This window comes from Pristiophorus japonicus, chromosome 8 (genome assembly GCF_044704955.1).
Source record: "Pristiophorus japonicus isolate sPriJap1 chromosome 8, sPriJap1.hap1, whole genome shotgun sequence".
In the NCBI taxonomy this organism is placed as follows: domain Eukaryota; kingdom Metazoa; phylum Chordata; class Chondrichthyes; family Pristiophoridae; genus Pristiophorus; species Pristiophorus japonicus.
This window is the reverse complement of record NC_091984.1, coordinates 39738608-39750953: the sequence shown is the minus strand read 5'-3', so window position 1 is coordinate 39750953 and position 12346 is coordinate 39738608.

Below are 12346 nucleotides of genomic sequence, written 5' to 3'. Positions count from 1 at the left end.
TGTTAGGGAGGGAGATCCAGGATTTTGACCAAGCAACGACGAAGGAACAGCAATATATTTCCAAATCAGGATGGTGTGTGACTTGGAGGGGAACTTGGAGGTGACGGTGTTCCCATGCACCTGCTGCCTTTTTCCTTCTAGGTGGTAGAGGTCGTGGGTTTGGGAGGTGCTGCCAAAGAAGCCTTGGCGAGTTTCTGCAGTGCATTTTCTTGATGATACACACTGCAGTCATGGTGAGCTAGTGGTGGAGGGATTGAATGTTTAAGGTGGTGAATGAGGTGCCAATCAAGCGGGTTGCTTTGTCCTGGATGGTGTTGAGCTTCTTGAGCGTTGTTGGAGCTCCACTCATTCAGGCAAGTGGAGAGTATTTCATCACACTCCTGACTTGGGCCTTGTAGATGGGGGAAAGGTTGTGGGGAGTCAGGAGGTGAGACACTCACCACAGAATACCCAGCCTCTGACCTATTCTTGTAGCCACAGTTTAGATGTGGCTGGTCCAATTAAGTTTCTGGTCAATGGTGACCCCCAAAAGGTTGATGTTGGGGGATTCGGCCATTGAATGTCAAGGGGCAGTGGTTAGATGCTCTCTTGTTGGAGATAGTCATTGCCTGGCACGTTTGTGTGGCACGAATGTTACTTGCCACTTATCAGCCCAAACCTGAATGTCATCCATGTCTCGGTGGAGGAGGATTTCCTGGAGTGCATAAGGGATGGTTTTCTAGACCAATATGTCGAGGAACCAACTAGGGTAGAGGCCATCTTAGACTGGGTGTTGTGTAATGAGAGAGGATTAATTAACAATCTCGTTGTGTGAGGCCCCTTGGGGAAGAGTGACCATAATATGGTGGAATCCTACATTAGGATGGAGAATGAAACAGTTAATTCAGAGACCATGGTCCAGAACTTAAAGAAGGGTAACTTTGAAGGTATGAGGCGTGAATTGGCTAGGATAGATTGGCGAATGATACTTAAGGGGTTGACAGTGGATGGGCAATGGCAGACATTTAGAGACCGCATGGATGAACTACAACCATTGCACATTCCTGTCTGGCGTAAAAATAAAAAAGGGAATGTGGCTCAACGATGGCTATCAAGGGAAATCAGGGATAATATTAAAGCCAAGGAAGTGGCATACAAATTGTCCAGAAATAGCAGCGAATCAGGGGACTGGGAGAAATTTAGAACTCAGCAGAGGAGGAAAAGCGTTTGATTAGGGCAGGGAAAATAGAGTATGAGAGGAAGCTTGCAGGGAACATTAAAATGGACTGCAAAAGCTTCTTTCGATATGTAAAGAGAAAAAGGTTAGTAAAGACAAACGTAGGTCCCCCGCAGTCAGAATTAGGGGAAGTCATAACTGGGAACAAAGAAATGGCAGACCAATTGAACAAGTACTTTGGTTCGGTATTCACTAAGGAGGACACAAACAACCTTCTGGATATAAAAGGGGTGAGAGGGTCTAGTAAAAAGGAGGAACTGAGGGAAATCCTTATTAGCCGGGAAATTGTGTTGGGGAAATTGATGGGATTGAAGGCCGATAAATCCCCAGGGCCTGATGGTGTGCATCCCAGAGTACTTAAGGAGGTGGCCTTGGAAATAGCGGATGCATTGACAGTCATTTTCCAACATTCCATAGATTCTGGATCAGTTCCTATGGAGTGGAGGGTAGCCAATGTCACCCCACTTTTTAAAAAAGGAGGGAGAGAGAAAACAGGGAATTATAGACCGGTCAGCCTGACATCGGTAGTGGGTAAAATGATGGAATCAATTATTAAGGATGTCATAGCAGCGCATTTGGAAAGAGGTGACATGATAGGTCCAAGTCAGCATGGATTTGTGAAAGGGAAATTATGCTTGACAAATCTTCTGGAATTTTTTGAGGATGTTTCCAGTCGAGTGGACAAGGGAGAACCAGTTGATGTGGTGTATTTGGGCTTTCAGAAGGCTTTCGACAAGGTCCCACACAAGAGATTAATGTGCAAAGTTAAAGCACATGTCATAGGGGGTAGTGTGCTGACGTAGATTGAGAACTGGTTGGCAGACAGGAAGCAAAGAGTAGAAGTAAATGGGTACTTTTCAGAATGGCAGGCAGTGACTAGTGGGGTACCACAAGGTTCTGTGCTGGAGCTCCAGCTGTTTGCACTGTACATTAATGATTTAGACAAGGGCATTAAATGTAGTATCTCCAAATTTGCGGATGACACTAAGTTGGGTGGCAGTGTGAGCTGCGAGGAGGATGCTATGAGGCTGCAGAGTGATTTGGATAGGTTAGGTGAGTGGGCAAATGCATGGCAGATGAAGTATAATGTGGATAAATGTGAGGTTGTCCACTTTGGTTGTAAAAACAGAGAGACAGACTATTATCTGAATGGTGACAGATTAAGAAAAGGGGAGGTGCAACGAGACCTGGGTGTCATGGTACATCAGTCATTGAAGGTTGGCATGCAGGTACAGCAGGCGGTTAAGAAAGCAAATGGCATGTTGGCCTTCATAGCGAGGGGATTTGAGTACAGGGGCAGGGAAGTGTTGCTACAGTTGTACAGGGCCTTGGTGAGGCCACACCTGGAGTATTGTGTACAGTTTTGGTCTCCTAACTTGAGGAAGGACATTCTTGCTATTGAGGGAGTGCAGCGAAGGTTCACCAGACTGATTCCCGGGATGGCGGGACTGACATATCAAGAAAGACTGGATCAACTGGGCTTGTATTCACTGGAGTTCAGAAGAATGAGAGGGGATCTCATAGAAACGTTTAAAATTCTGACGGGTTTAGACAGGTTAGATGCAGGAAGAATGTTCCCAATGTTGGGGAAGTCCAGAACCAGGGGTCACAGTCTAAGGATAAGGGGTAAGCCATTTAGGACCGAGATGAGGAGAAACTTCTTCACCCAGAGAGTGGTGAACCTGTGGAATTCTCTACCACAGAAAGTTGTTGAGGCCAATTCACTAAATATATTCAAAAAGGAGTTAGATGTAGTCCTTACTACTAGGGGGATCAAGGGGTATGGTGAGAAAGCAGGAATGGGGTACTGAAGTTGCATGTTCAGCCATGAACTCATTGAATGGTGGTGCAGGGTCGAAGGGCCAAATCGCCTACTCCTGCACCTATTTTCTATGTTTCTATGTTTCTATGTTGCATGCGGTTACAGGACCTCTTCATTATGTGAGAATTGCGAATGGAACTGAACACTGTGCAGTCATCAGTGAACATCCCCACTTCTGTCCTTATGATGGAGAGAAGGTCATTGATGAAACAGTTGGAGATGGTTGGACCTAGGTCACTGCCCTGGGGAGCTCCAGCAGCTATGTTCTGGGACTGAGATGCTTGGTCTCAAACAACCACAACCATTGTTCTTTGTGCTATGTATGACTCTATCAAGTGGAGAGTTTTTCCCTGGATTCCCATTGACTTCAATTTTACTAGGGCTTCTTGATGCCACACTCGATCAAATGCTGCCGTGACATCAAGGGCAGTCATTCTCACCTCACCTCTAGAAATCAGCTGTTCTGTCCAGATTTGGACCAAGGTTGTAATGAGGTCTGGAGCTGAGTGGTCCTGGCGGAACCCAAACCGAGCATTGGTGAGCAGGTTATTGGTGAGTAAGTGCCAATTGATTGCACTGTCGACAACACCTTCCATCAATTTGCTGATGATTGAGAGTACACTGATGGGGTGGTAATTGGTCAGATTGGATTTGTCCAGCTTTTTGTGGACAGGACACACTGGTATATGCCAGCATTGTAGCTGTATTGGAACAACTTAGTTAGAGGTGTGGCTAGCTCTGGAGCACAAGTCTTCAGCACGACAGCCAGGATATTGTCGGGGCCCATAGCCTTTGCTGTATGTAATGTGGAGTGAATCGAATTGGCAGAAGACAGATGCATCTGCGACAGGTAGATTAGTGAGGATGAGGTCAAGCAGGTTTTCCCTCGTGTTGGTTCTCTCATCACCTTCTGCAGGCCCAGTCTGGCAGCTATATCCTTCAGGACTCAGCCAGCTCGGTCAGAAGTGATGCTACCGAGTCACTTTTGGTGATAGATTTGAAGTCCCCCACCTAGAAAACATTCTGTTCCCTTGCTACCCTCAGTGCTTCATCCAAGTAGTGTTCAACATGGAGGACTACTGATTTATCTGCTAAAGAAGGACGTTTGGTGGTAATCAGCAGGAGGTCTCCTTGCCTCTGTTTGAACTGATGTCATGAGACTTCATGGGGCCCAGAGTCAATGTTGAGGATTCCCAGGGCCACTCCTTCCCTCCCATATACCACTGTGCTGCCACCTCTGGTGGATCTACCCCGCCGGTGGGACAGGACATACCCAGGGATGGTGATGGAGGATTATGGGACATTGGCTGAAAGGTATGACCCTGTGCGTATGACTATGTCAGACTGTTGCTTGACTAGTCTGTGAGACAGCTCTTGCAATGTTGGCACAAGTCCCCAGATGTTAATGAGGAGGGCTTTGCAGGGTCAACTGGGCTGGGTGTGCATTTGTTGTGTCTGGTGCTGAGGACGTTGCTGGGTGGTCTGTCTGGTTCTATTCTTATTATTGTTTCTTGTAACAGTTTGTTGCAACTGAGTGACTTGCTGGCGCAATTCAGAGGGCAGTTAGGAGTCAACCACATTGCTGTGGGTCTCGAGTCACATATAGGCCAAACCAAGTAAGGATGGCAGATTTCCTTCCCGAAAGGGCATTAGTGAACCACCATTGGCGGCCATGTCTTCAGCCGTCTAGGCCTGAAGCTCTGAAATTCTTTACCTAAAGCTCTCCATCTCTGCTCCTGTTTTAAGACTCTCCTTAAGACCTACCTCTTTTACCTTGCGTTTAGTCACCACTCCTTTCTCCGTCTTTGGCACGGTGTCAATTTGTTTATTTGAAGCACCTTGCAATGTTTTCCTACATTTAAGATGCTACATAAATGCAAGTTGTTGTTATTTGTGGTAAATTTTGAAAATATACATAAGCTCAAATTGTACACAAATGTACAATGTATTGGAAAATAAATCTCTGTCCTATTTCAAATGCATTTGGATTGATTTTCTATCTTTTAGAAACATAGAAACATAGAAAATAGGTGCAGGAGTAGGCCATTCGGCCCTTCTAGCCTGCACCGCCATTCAATGAGTTCATGGCTGAACATTCAACTTCAGTACCCCATTCCTGCTTTCTCGCCATACCCCTTGATCCCCCTAGCAGTAAGGACCTCATCTAACTCCTTTTTGAATATATTTAGTGAATTGGCCTCAACAACTTTCTGTGGTAGAGAATTCCACAGGTTCACCACTCTCTGGGTGAAGAAGTTCCTCCGCATCTCGGTCCTAAATGGCTTACCCCTTATCCTTAGACTGTGACCCCTGGTTCTGGACTTCCCCAACATTGGGAACATTCTTCCTGCATCTAACCTGTCTAACCCCGTCAGAATTTTATATGTTTCTATGAGGTCCCCTCTCATTCTTCTGAACTCCAGTGAATACAAGCCCAGTTGATCCAGTCTTTCTTGATAGGTCAGTCCCGCCATCCCGGGAATCAGTCTGGTGAACCTTCGCTGCACTCCCTCAATAGCAAGAATGTCCTTCCTCAGGTTAGGAGACCAAAACTGTACACAATACTCCAGGTGTGGCCTCACCAATGCCCTGTACAACTGTAGCAACACCTCCCTGCCCCTGTACTCAAATCCCCTTGCTATGAAGGCCAACATGCCATTTGCTTTCTTAACCGCCTGCTGCACCTGCATGCCAACCTTCAATGACTGATGTACCATGACACCCAGGTCTCTTTGCACCTCCCCTTTTCCTAATCTGTCACCATTCAGATAATAGTCTGTCTCTCTGTTTTTACCACCAAAGTGGATAACCTCACATTTATCCACATTATACTTCATCTGCCATGCATTTGCCCACTCACCTAACCTATCCAAGTCGCTCTGCAGCCTCACAGCATCCTCCTCGCAGCTCACACTGCCACCCAACTTAGTGTCATCCGCAAATTTGGAGATACTACATTTAATCCCCTCATCTAAATCATTAATGTACAGTGTAAACAGCTGGGGCCCCAGCACAGAACCTTGCGGTACCCCACTAGTCACTGCCTGCCATTCTGAAAAGTACCCATTTACTCCTACTCTTTGCTTCCTGTCTGACAACCAGTTCTCAATCCATGTCAGTACACTACCCCCAATCCCATGTGCTCTAACTTTGCACATCAATCTCTTGTGTGGGACCTTGTCGAACGCCTTCTGAAAGTCCAAATATACCACATCAACTGGTTCTCCCTTATCCACTCTACTGGAAACATCCTCAAAAAATTCCAGAAGATTTGTCAAGCATGATTTCCCTTTCACAAATCCATGCTGACTTGGACCTATCATGTCACCTCTTTCCAAATGCACTGCTATGACATCCTTAATAATTGATTCCATCATTTTACCCACTACCGATGTCAGGCTGACCGGTCTATAATTCCCTGTTTTCTCTCTCCCTCCTTTTTTAAAAAGTGGGGTTACATTGGCTACCCTCCACTCCATAGGAACTGATCCAGAGTCAATGGAATGTTGGAAAATGACTGTCAACGCATCCACTATTTCCAAGGCCACCTCCTTAAGTACTCTGGGATGCAGTCCATCAGGCCCTGGGGATTTATCGGCCTTCAATCCCATCAATTTCCCCAACACAATTTCCCGGCTAATAAGGATTTCCCTCAGTTCCTCCTCCTTACTAGACCCCCCGACCCCTTTTATAACCGGAAGGTTGTTCGTGTCCTCCTTCGTGAATACCGAACCAAAGTAATTGTTCAATTGGTCCGCCATTTCTTTGTTCCCCGTTATGACTTCCCCTGATTCTGACTGCAGGGGACCTACATTTGTCTTTACTAACCTTTTTCTCTTTACATATCTATAGAAACTTTTGCAATCCGTCTTAATGTTCCCTGCAAGCTTCTTCTCATACTCCATTTTCCCTGCCCTAATCAAACCCTTTGTCCTCCTCTGCTGAGTTCTAAATTTCTCCCAGTCCCCAGGTTCGCTGCTATTTCTGGCCAATTTGTATGCCACTTCCTTGGCTTTAATACTATCCCTGATTTCCCTTGATAGCCACGGTTGAGCCACCTTCCCTTTTTTATTTCTATGCCAGACAGGAATGTACAATTGTTGTAGTTCATCCATGCGGTCTCTAAATGTCTGCCATTGCCCATCCACAGTCAACCCCTTAAGTATCATTCGCCAATCCATCTCAGCCAATTCACGCCTCATACCTTCAAAGTTAGCCTTCTTTAAGTTCTGGACCATGGTCTCTGAATTAACTGTTTCATTCTCCATCCTAATGCAGAATTCCACCATATTATGGTCACTCTTCCCCAAGGGGCCTCGCACAACGAGATTGCTAATTAATCCTTTCTCATTACATAACACCCAGTCTAAGATGGCCTCCCCCCTAGTTGGTTCCTCGACATATTGGTCTAAAAAACCATCCCTTATGCACTCCAGAAAATCCTCCTCCACCGTATTGCTTCCAGTTTGGTTAGCCCAATCTATGTGCATATTAAAGTCACCCATTATAACTGCTGCACCTTTATTGCACGCACCCCTAATTTCCTGTTTGATGCCCTCCCCAACATCACTACTACTGTTTGGAGGTCTGTACACAACTCCCACTAACGTTTTTTGCCCTTTGGTGTTCTGCAGCTCTACCCATATAGATTCCACATCATCCAAGCTAATGTCCTTCCTAACTATTGCCTTAATCTCCTCCTTAACCAGCAATGCTACCCCACCTCCTTTTCCTTTTATTCTATCCTTCCTGAATGTTGAATACCCCTGGATGTTGAGTTCCCAGCCCTGCTCATCCTGGAGCCACGTCTCCGTAATCCCAATCACATCATATTTGTTAACATCTATTTGCACAGTTAATTCATCCACCTTATTGCGGATACTCCTTGCATTAAGACACAAAGCCTTTAGGCTTGTTTTTTTAACACCCTCTGTCCTTTTAGAATTTTGCTGTACAATGGCCCTTTTTGTTCTTTGCCTTGGGTTTCTCTGCCCTCCACTTTTCCTCATCTCCTTTCTGTCTTTTGTTTTTGCCTCCTTTTTGTTTCCCTCTATCTCCCTGCATTGGTTCCCATCCCCCTGCCATATTAGTTTAACTCCTCCCCAACAGCACTAGCAAACACTCCCCCGAGGACATTGGTTCCGATTCTGCCCAGGTGCAGACCGTCCGGATTGTACTGGTCCCACCTCCCCCAGAACCGGTTCCAATGCCCCAGGAATTTGAATCCCTCCCTGCTGCACCATTGCTCAAGCCACGTATTCATCTGAGCTATCCTGCGATTCCTACTCTGACTAGCACGTGGCACTGGTAGCAATCCCGAGATTACTACTTTTGAGGTCCTACTTTTTAATTTAGCTCCTAGCTCCTTAAATTCATTTCGTAGGAACTCATCCCTTTTTTTACCTATGTCATTGGTACCAACGTGCACCACGACAACTGGCTGTTCTCCCTCCCTTTTTAGAATGTCCTCCACCCGCTCCGAGACATCCTTGACCCTTGCACCAGGGAGGCAACATACCATCCTGGAGTCTCGGTTGCGGCCGCAGAAACGCCTATCTATTCCCCTTACAATTGAATCCCCTATCACTATCACTCTTCCACTCTTTTTCCTGCCCTCCTGTGCAACAGAGCCAGCCACGGTGCCATGAACTTGGCTGCTGCTGCCCTCCCCTGATGAGTCATCCCCCTCAACAGTACTCAAAGCGGTGTATCTGTTTTGCAGGGGGATGACCACAGGGGACCCCTGCACTACCTTCCTTGCACTACTCTTCCTGCTGGTCTTCCATTCCCTCGCTGGCTGTGGACCCTTCTCCTGCAGTAAGACCAACTCGCTGCACGTGATACTCACGTCATTTTGCATCCTGGTAGAATTATTAGAAGTAAATAAGTTTGTAATGATATGAATTACAAAAGGAAATCTTATCTTTTTCATCCTGAGTACTGATGGTGAGTTGTGATTGGTTGTTGAGAATAAATGACTTTCAAAAATAAAAGGGTGCAAATTAGCACTAAAACGGCCAATCAGAGAGGTGGGTGTCAATCCTGCACAGTACTACTAAAATTACAATACTGGCTTGCAGCTTATGGAATAAAATGCACACTCTGTGGAAACTTCTAAAAAAGAAGTGGACAGAGTGGAAGCGTCCCAGTTTGGGATTGGAATAAAATGGATTTGAAATAGTTTCTTATTAGTGACAGAGTGAAAAGAAACAGACGGTGAAATTGCCCCTTTTTATAGCCCCCCCCAGCACCTCCGGGGGGCACTAACGGGGTAGTTTTTGCCTGGGGAACTGGGGTGGGACATTGCCCGGGAGTTTGCGGAGGCATTGCCATGGCAGCGCGTGTCCCGCGGTTAGTACCCCCAGGCCACCGGTGATGACATCATTGGCGACCCCTCACCGCCCCGCGGCAACCCTTTAATGCCCTGCGGGGAAAATTGCCCGTGGATCGCGAAGCTGGCCAACATCCGCTCTTGGGGTGGTGCTTAAAGGGGAAGGCACCTGCCTCCCGGGCCACCATCTTTTTTTGTTGGCCAACTCTCGGGTTGGCTCAAAGATGGCGGCCCTAGCATGGTCTGAGCCGCCATCGTGCAACCCGACATTCCGTCTTGAGTGCCGGGCTGCTGGCCCAGTCGCACGCTGCCCTGGTGGCCCAGTGAAGGTCATCAGAGGCCGTGCTGAATGCGCAGTAGCCTTTCACTTTAAGCGAAGGGGAAGAGCATTGAAGCACGTCAGCGCTACATGAAGCATCCGCGTAGCGCTGCTATCCTCGCCCCAGTAGCGCCCCAGTTACACCCCCAAAGGAAGTGGAGTGCGGGAGATTGTGCTCCGCTTCGTTTCAGGGTTGGTAAGGTCAACTCTGCATCGTGGGTGGGACTTCCGTGTCAGGCGCTAAAAGTCCCAGCCCCAGAAGGTTACCGCCCCTAATCAGGGCACAGGGCAATTTTGCCTCCACAGGCCGGGAAATTCGGGGGGTTCGCGCCTGCATTCAGGTTTGCTGAAAAAATGGCGGCCACTTTGCTTCCACCCACTTATGGTGGGTCCCGTGCCGGCCCCATTTTGGGGTGGTTGCTAGCGCTGATGTTGCCAGTGCTCGCTTCACATATTTAGATGAGACAGATTATGATGTCAATGGGTGTGCAATGCTGATTTGACGCATGATCTACCATTTTGGATGTTGCCGCTTCATTTAACACGCTCGCCTAATCGTGAACAGCTGATCAAATATTCAGCAGCAGGAAGGGGCCCCAGCAATGCGATTTAAAAGGATTATCAGCAACTTACAGCTGACTTGTTTTTTCAGTTCTTCTGGCTCTGACTAAGTTTGTGCAAGTGTTTGGAGCTTCCTAGAGTTATTTAAAGTTGCTGAAGTGACTGGGAGTGTTGCTGCTAGTGGATAACACCTTGGTTTCATTTAACAGGCTCTGTTCACACCACTTGCTCACAGTCATGAGGGCTCTACTTGCAGTCCCCCTCGTGCTCGAGTGTGACACGGAGACGGAGCGGTGGCAGCGAAGAAGAAGACAAGATGCTCACAGAGCGAGGAGGAGAGGCAGGAGGGCTCTCAGCAGGAGGCCTTACCCACCTAGGAAGCACTTCTCCTACCTGCACTTAAGGCAAGAGAAATGTGTTAGCAGGCTCCGCTTCACCAAGGAGGTGATCACAGAAATCTGCCACTTCCTGAAACTAAACCTGCAGCCTCAGAGCAGGGCAACCATGGCTCACCCAGTGGCTCTCAAGATCACTGCGGTCCTCAATTTATTCACCACCTGATCCTTCCAGTCTGGAGCAGGAGACAAAGCTAATATCTCCCAGTTCGCCGTCCATCGCTGCATCCGGGAAGTCACAGAGGCTCTCTACTCCAGGAGAAGGGACTTCAAGTGTCTTTTTTAAATGGTGAGAGATTGGAAAATGTTGGTGTTCAGAGAGACCTGGGTGTCCTTGCACACGAATCACTGAAAGTTAACATTCAGGTACAGCAAGCAATTAAGAAAGCAAATAGTATGTTCACCTTTATTACAAGAGGATTTGAGTATAAGAGTAAAGAGATCTTACTGCAATTACATAGGGCCCTGGTGAGACCGCACCTGGAGTATTGTGTACAGTTTTGGACTTTTTACCTAAGGAAGGATATATTTGCCATAGCGGGAGTGGAACAAAGGTTCACCAGACTGATTCCTGGGATGGGGGGATTGTCCTATGAGGAGAAAGTGAGTAGACTAAGCCTATATTCTCTAGAGTGTAGAAGAATGAGAGGTGATCTCATTGAAACATAAAACATTCTTACAGTGCGCAACAGGGTAGATCCAGGGGAGATGTTTCCCCTGGCTGGGGCGTCTTGAACCAGGGGCCACAGTCTCAGGATAAGGGATCAGCCATTTAGGACTGAGAAGAGGAGACATTGGGCGGCGAGTCGTTGGAATTCTCTAACCCAGAGGGCTGTGGAGGCTCAGTCTTTGAGTATATTCATAACAGAGATCGATAGATCTTTGGATATTAAGGAAATCAAGGGATATGGGATAGTGCAGGAAAGTTGTGTTAACATAAGAACATAAGAAATAGGAGCAGGAGTAGGCTATTTGACCCCTCGACCCTACTCCGCCATTTAATAAGATCATGGCTGATCTGATCTTGGGCTCAGCTCCACTTCCCTGCTCGCTCCACATAACCCTTCACTCTCTTATCGTTCAAAATCTGTTTATCTCCACTTTAAATATATTCAATTACCCAGCCTCCACAACTCTCTGTGGCAGAGAATTCCACAGATTTACAACCCTCTGAGAGAAAAAATTTCTCCTCATCTCAGTTCTAAATGAGCGGCCCCTTATTCTGAAACTATGCCCCCATGTTCTAGATTTCCCCATGAGGGGAAACATCCTCTCTGCATCTCCCTTGTCCAGCCCCCTCAGTATCTTATATGTTTCAATAAGATCAACCTCTCCTTCTCAACTCCAATGAGTATAGGCCCAACCTGCTCACCCTTTTTTCATAAGTCAACCCCCTCATCTCAGGAATCAACCGAATGAAACTTCTCTGAACTGCCTCCAATGCAAGTATATCCCTCCTTAAATAAGGAGACCAAAACTGTACGCAGTACTCTTGGTGTGGTCTCACCAATACCCTGTACAGTTGTAGCAGGACTTCTCTGCTTTTATACTGTATCCCCCTTTGCAATAAAGGCCAACATTCCATTTGCCTTCCTGATTACTTGCTGTGCCCGTATACTAACTTTTTGTGTTTCATGTACCGGTTCCAGTGAATGAAACTCCTGAACCCCATTGCTCACCACCTCCCCATCCTAGCATCCTT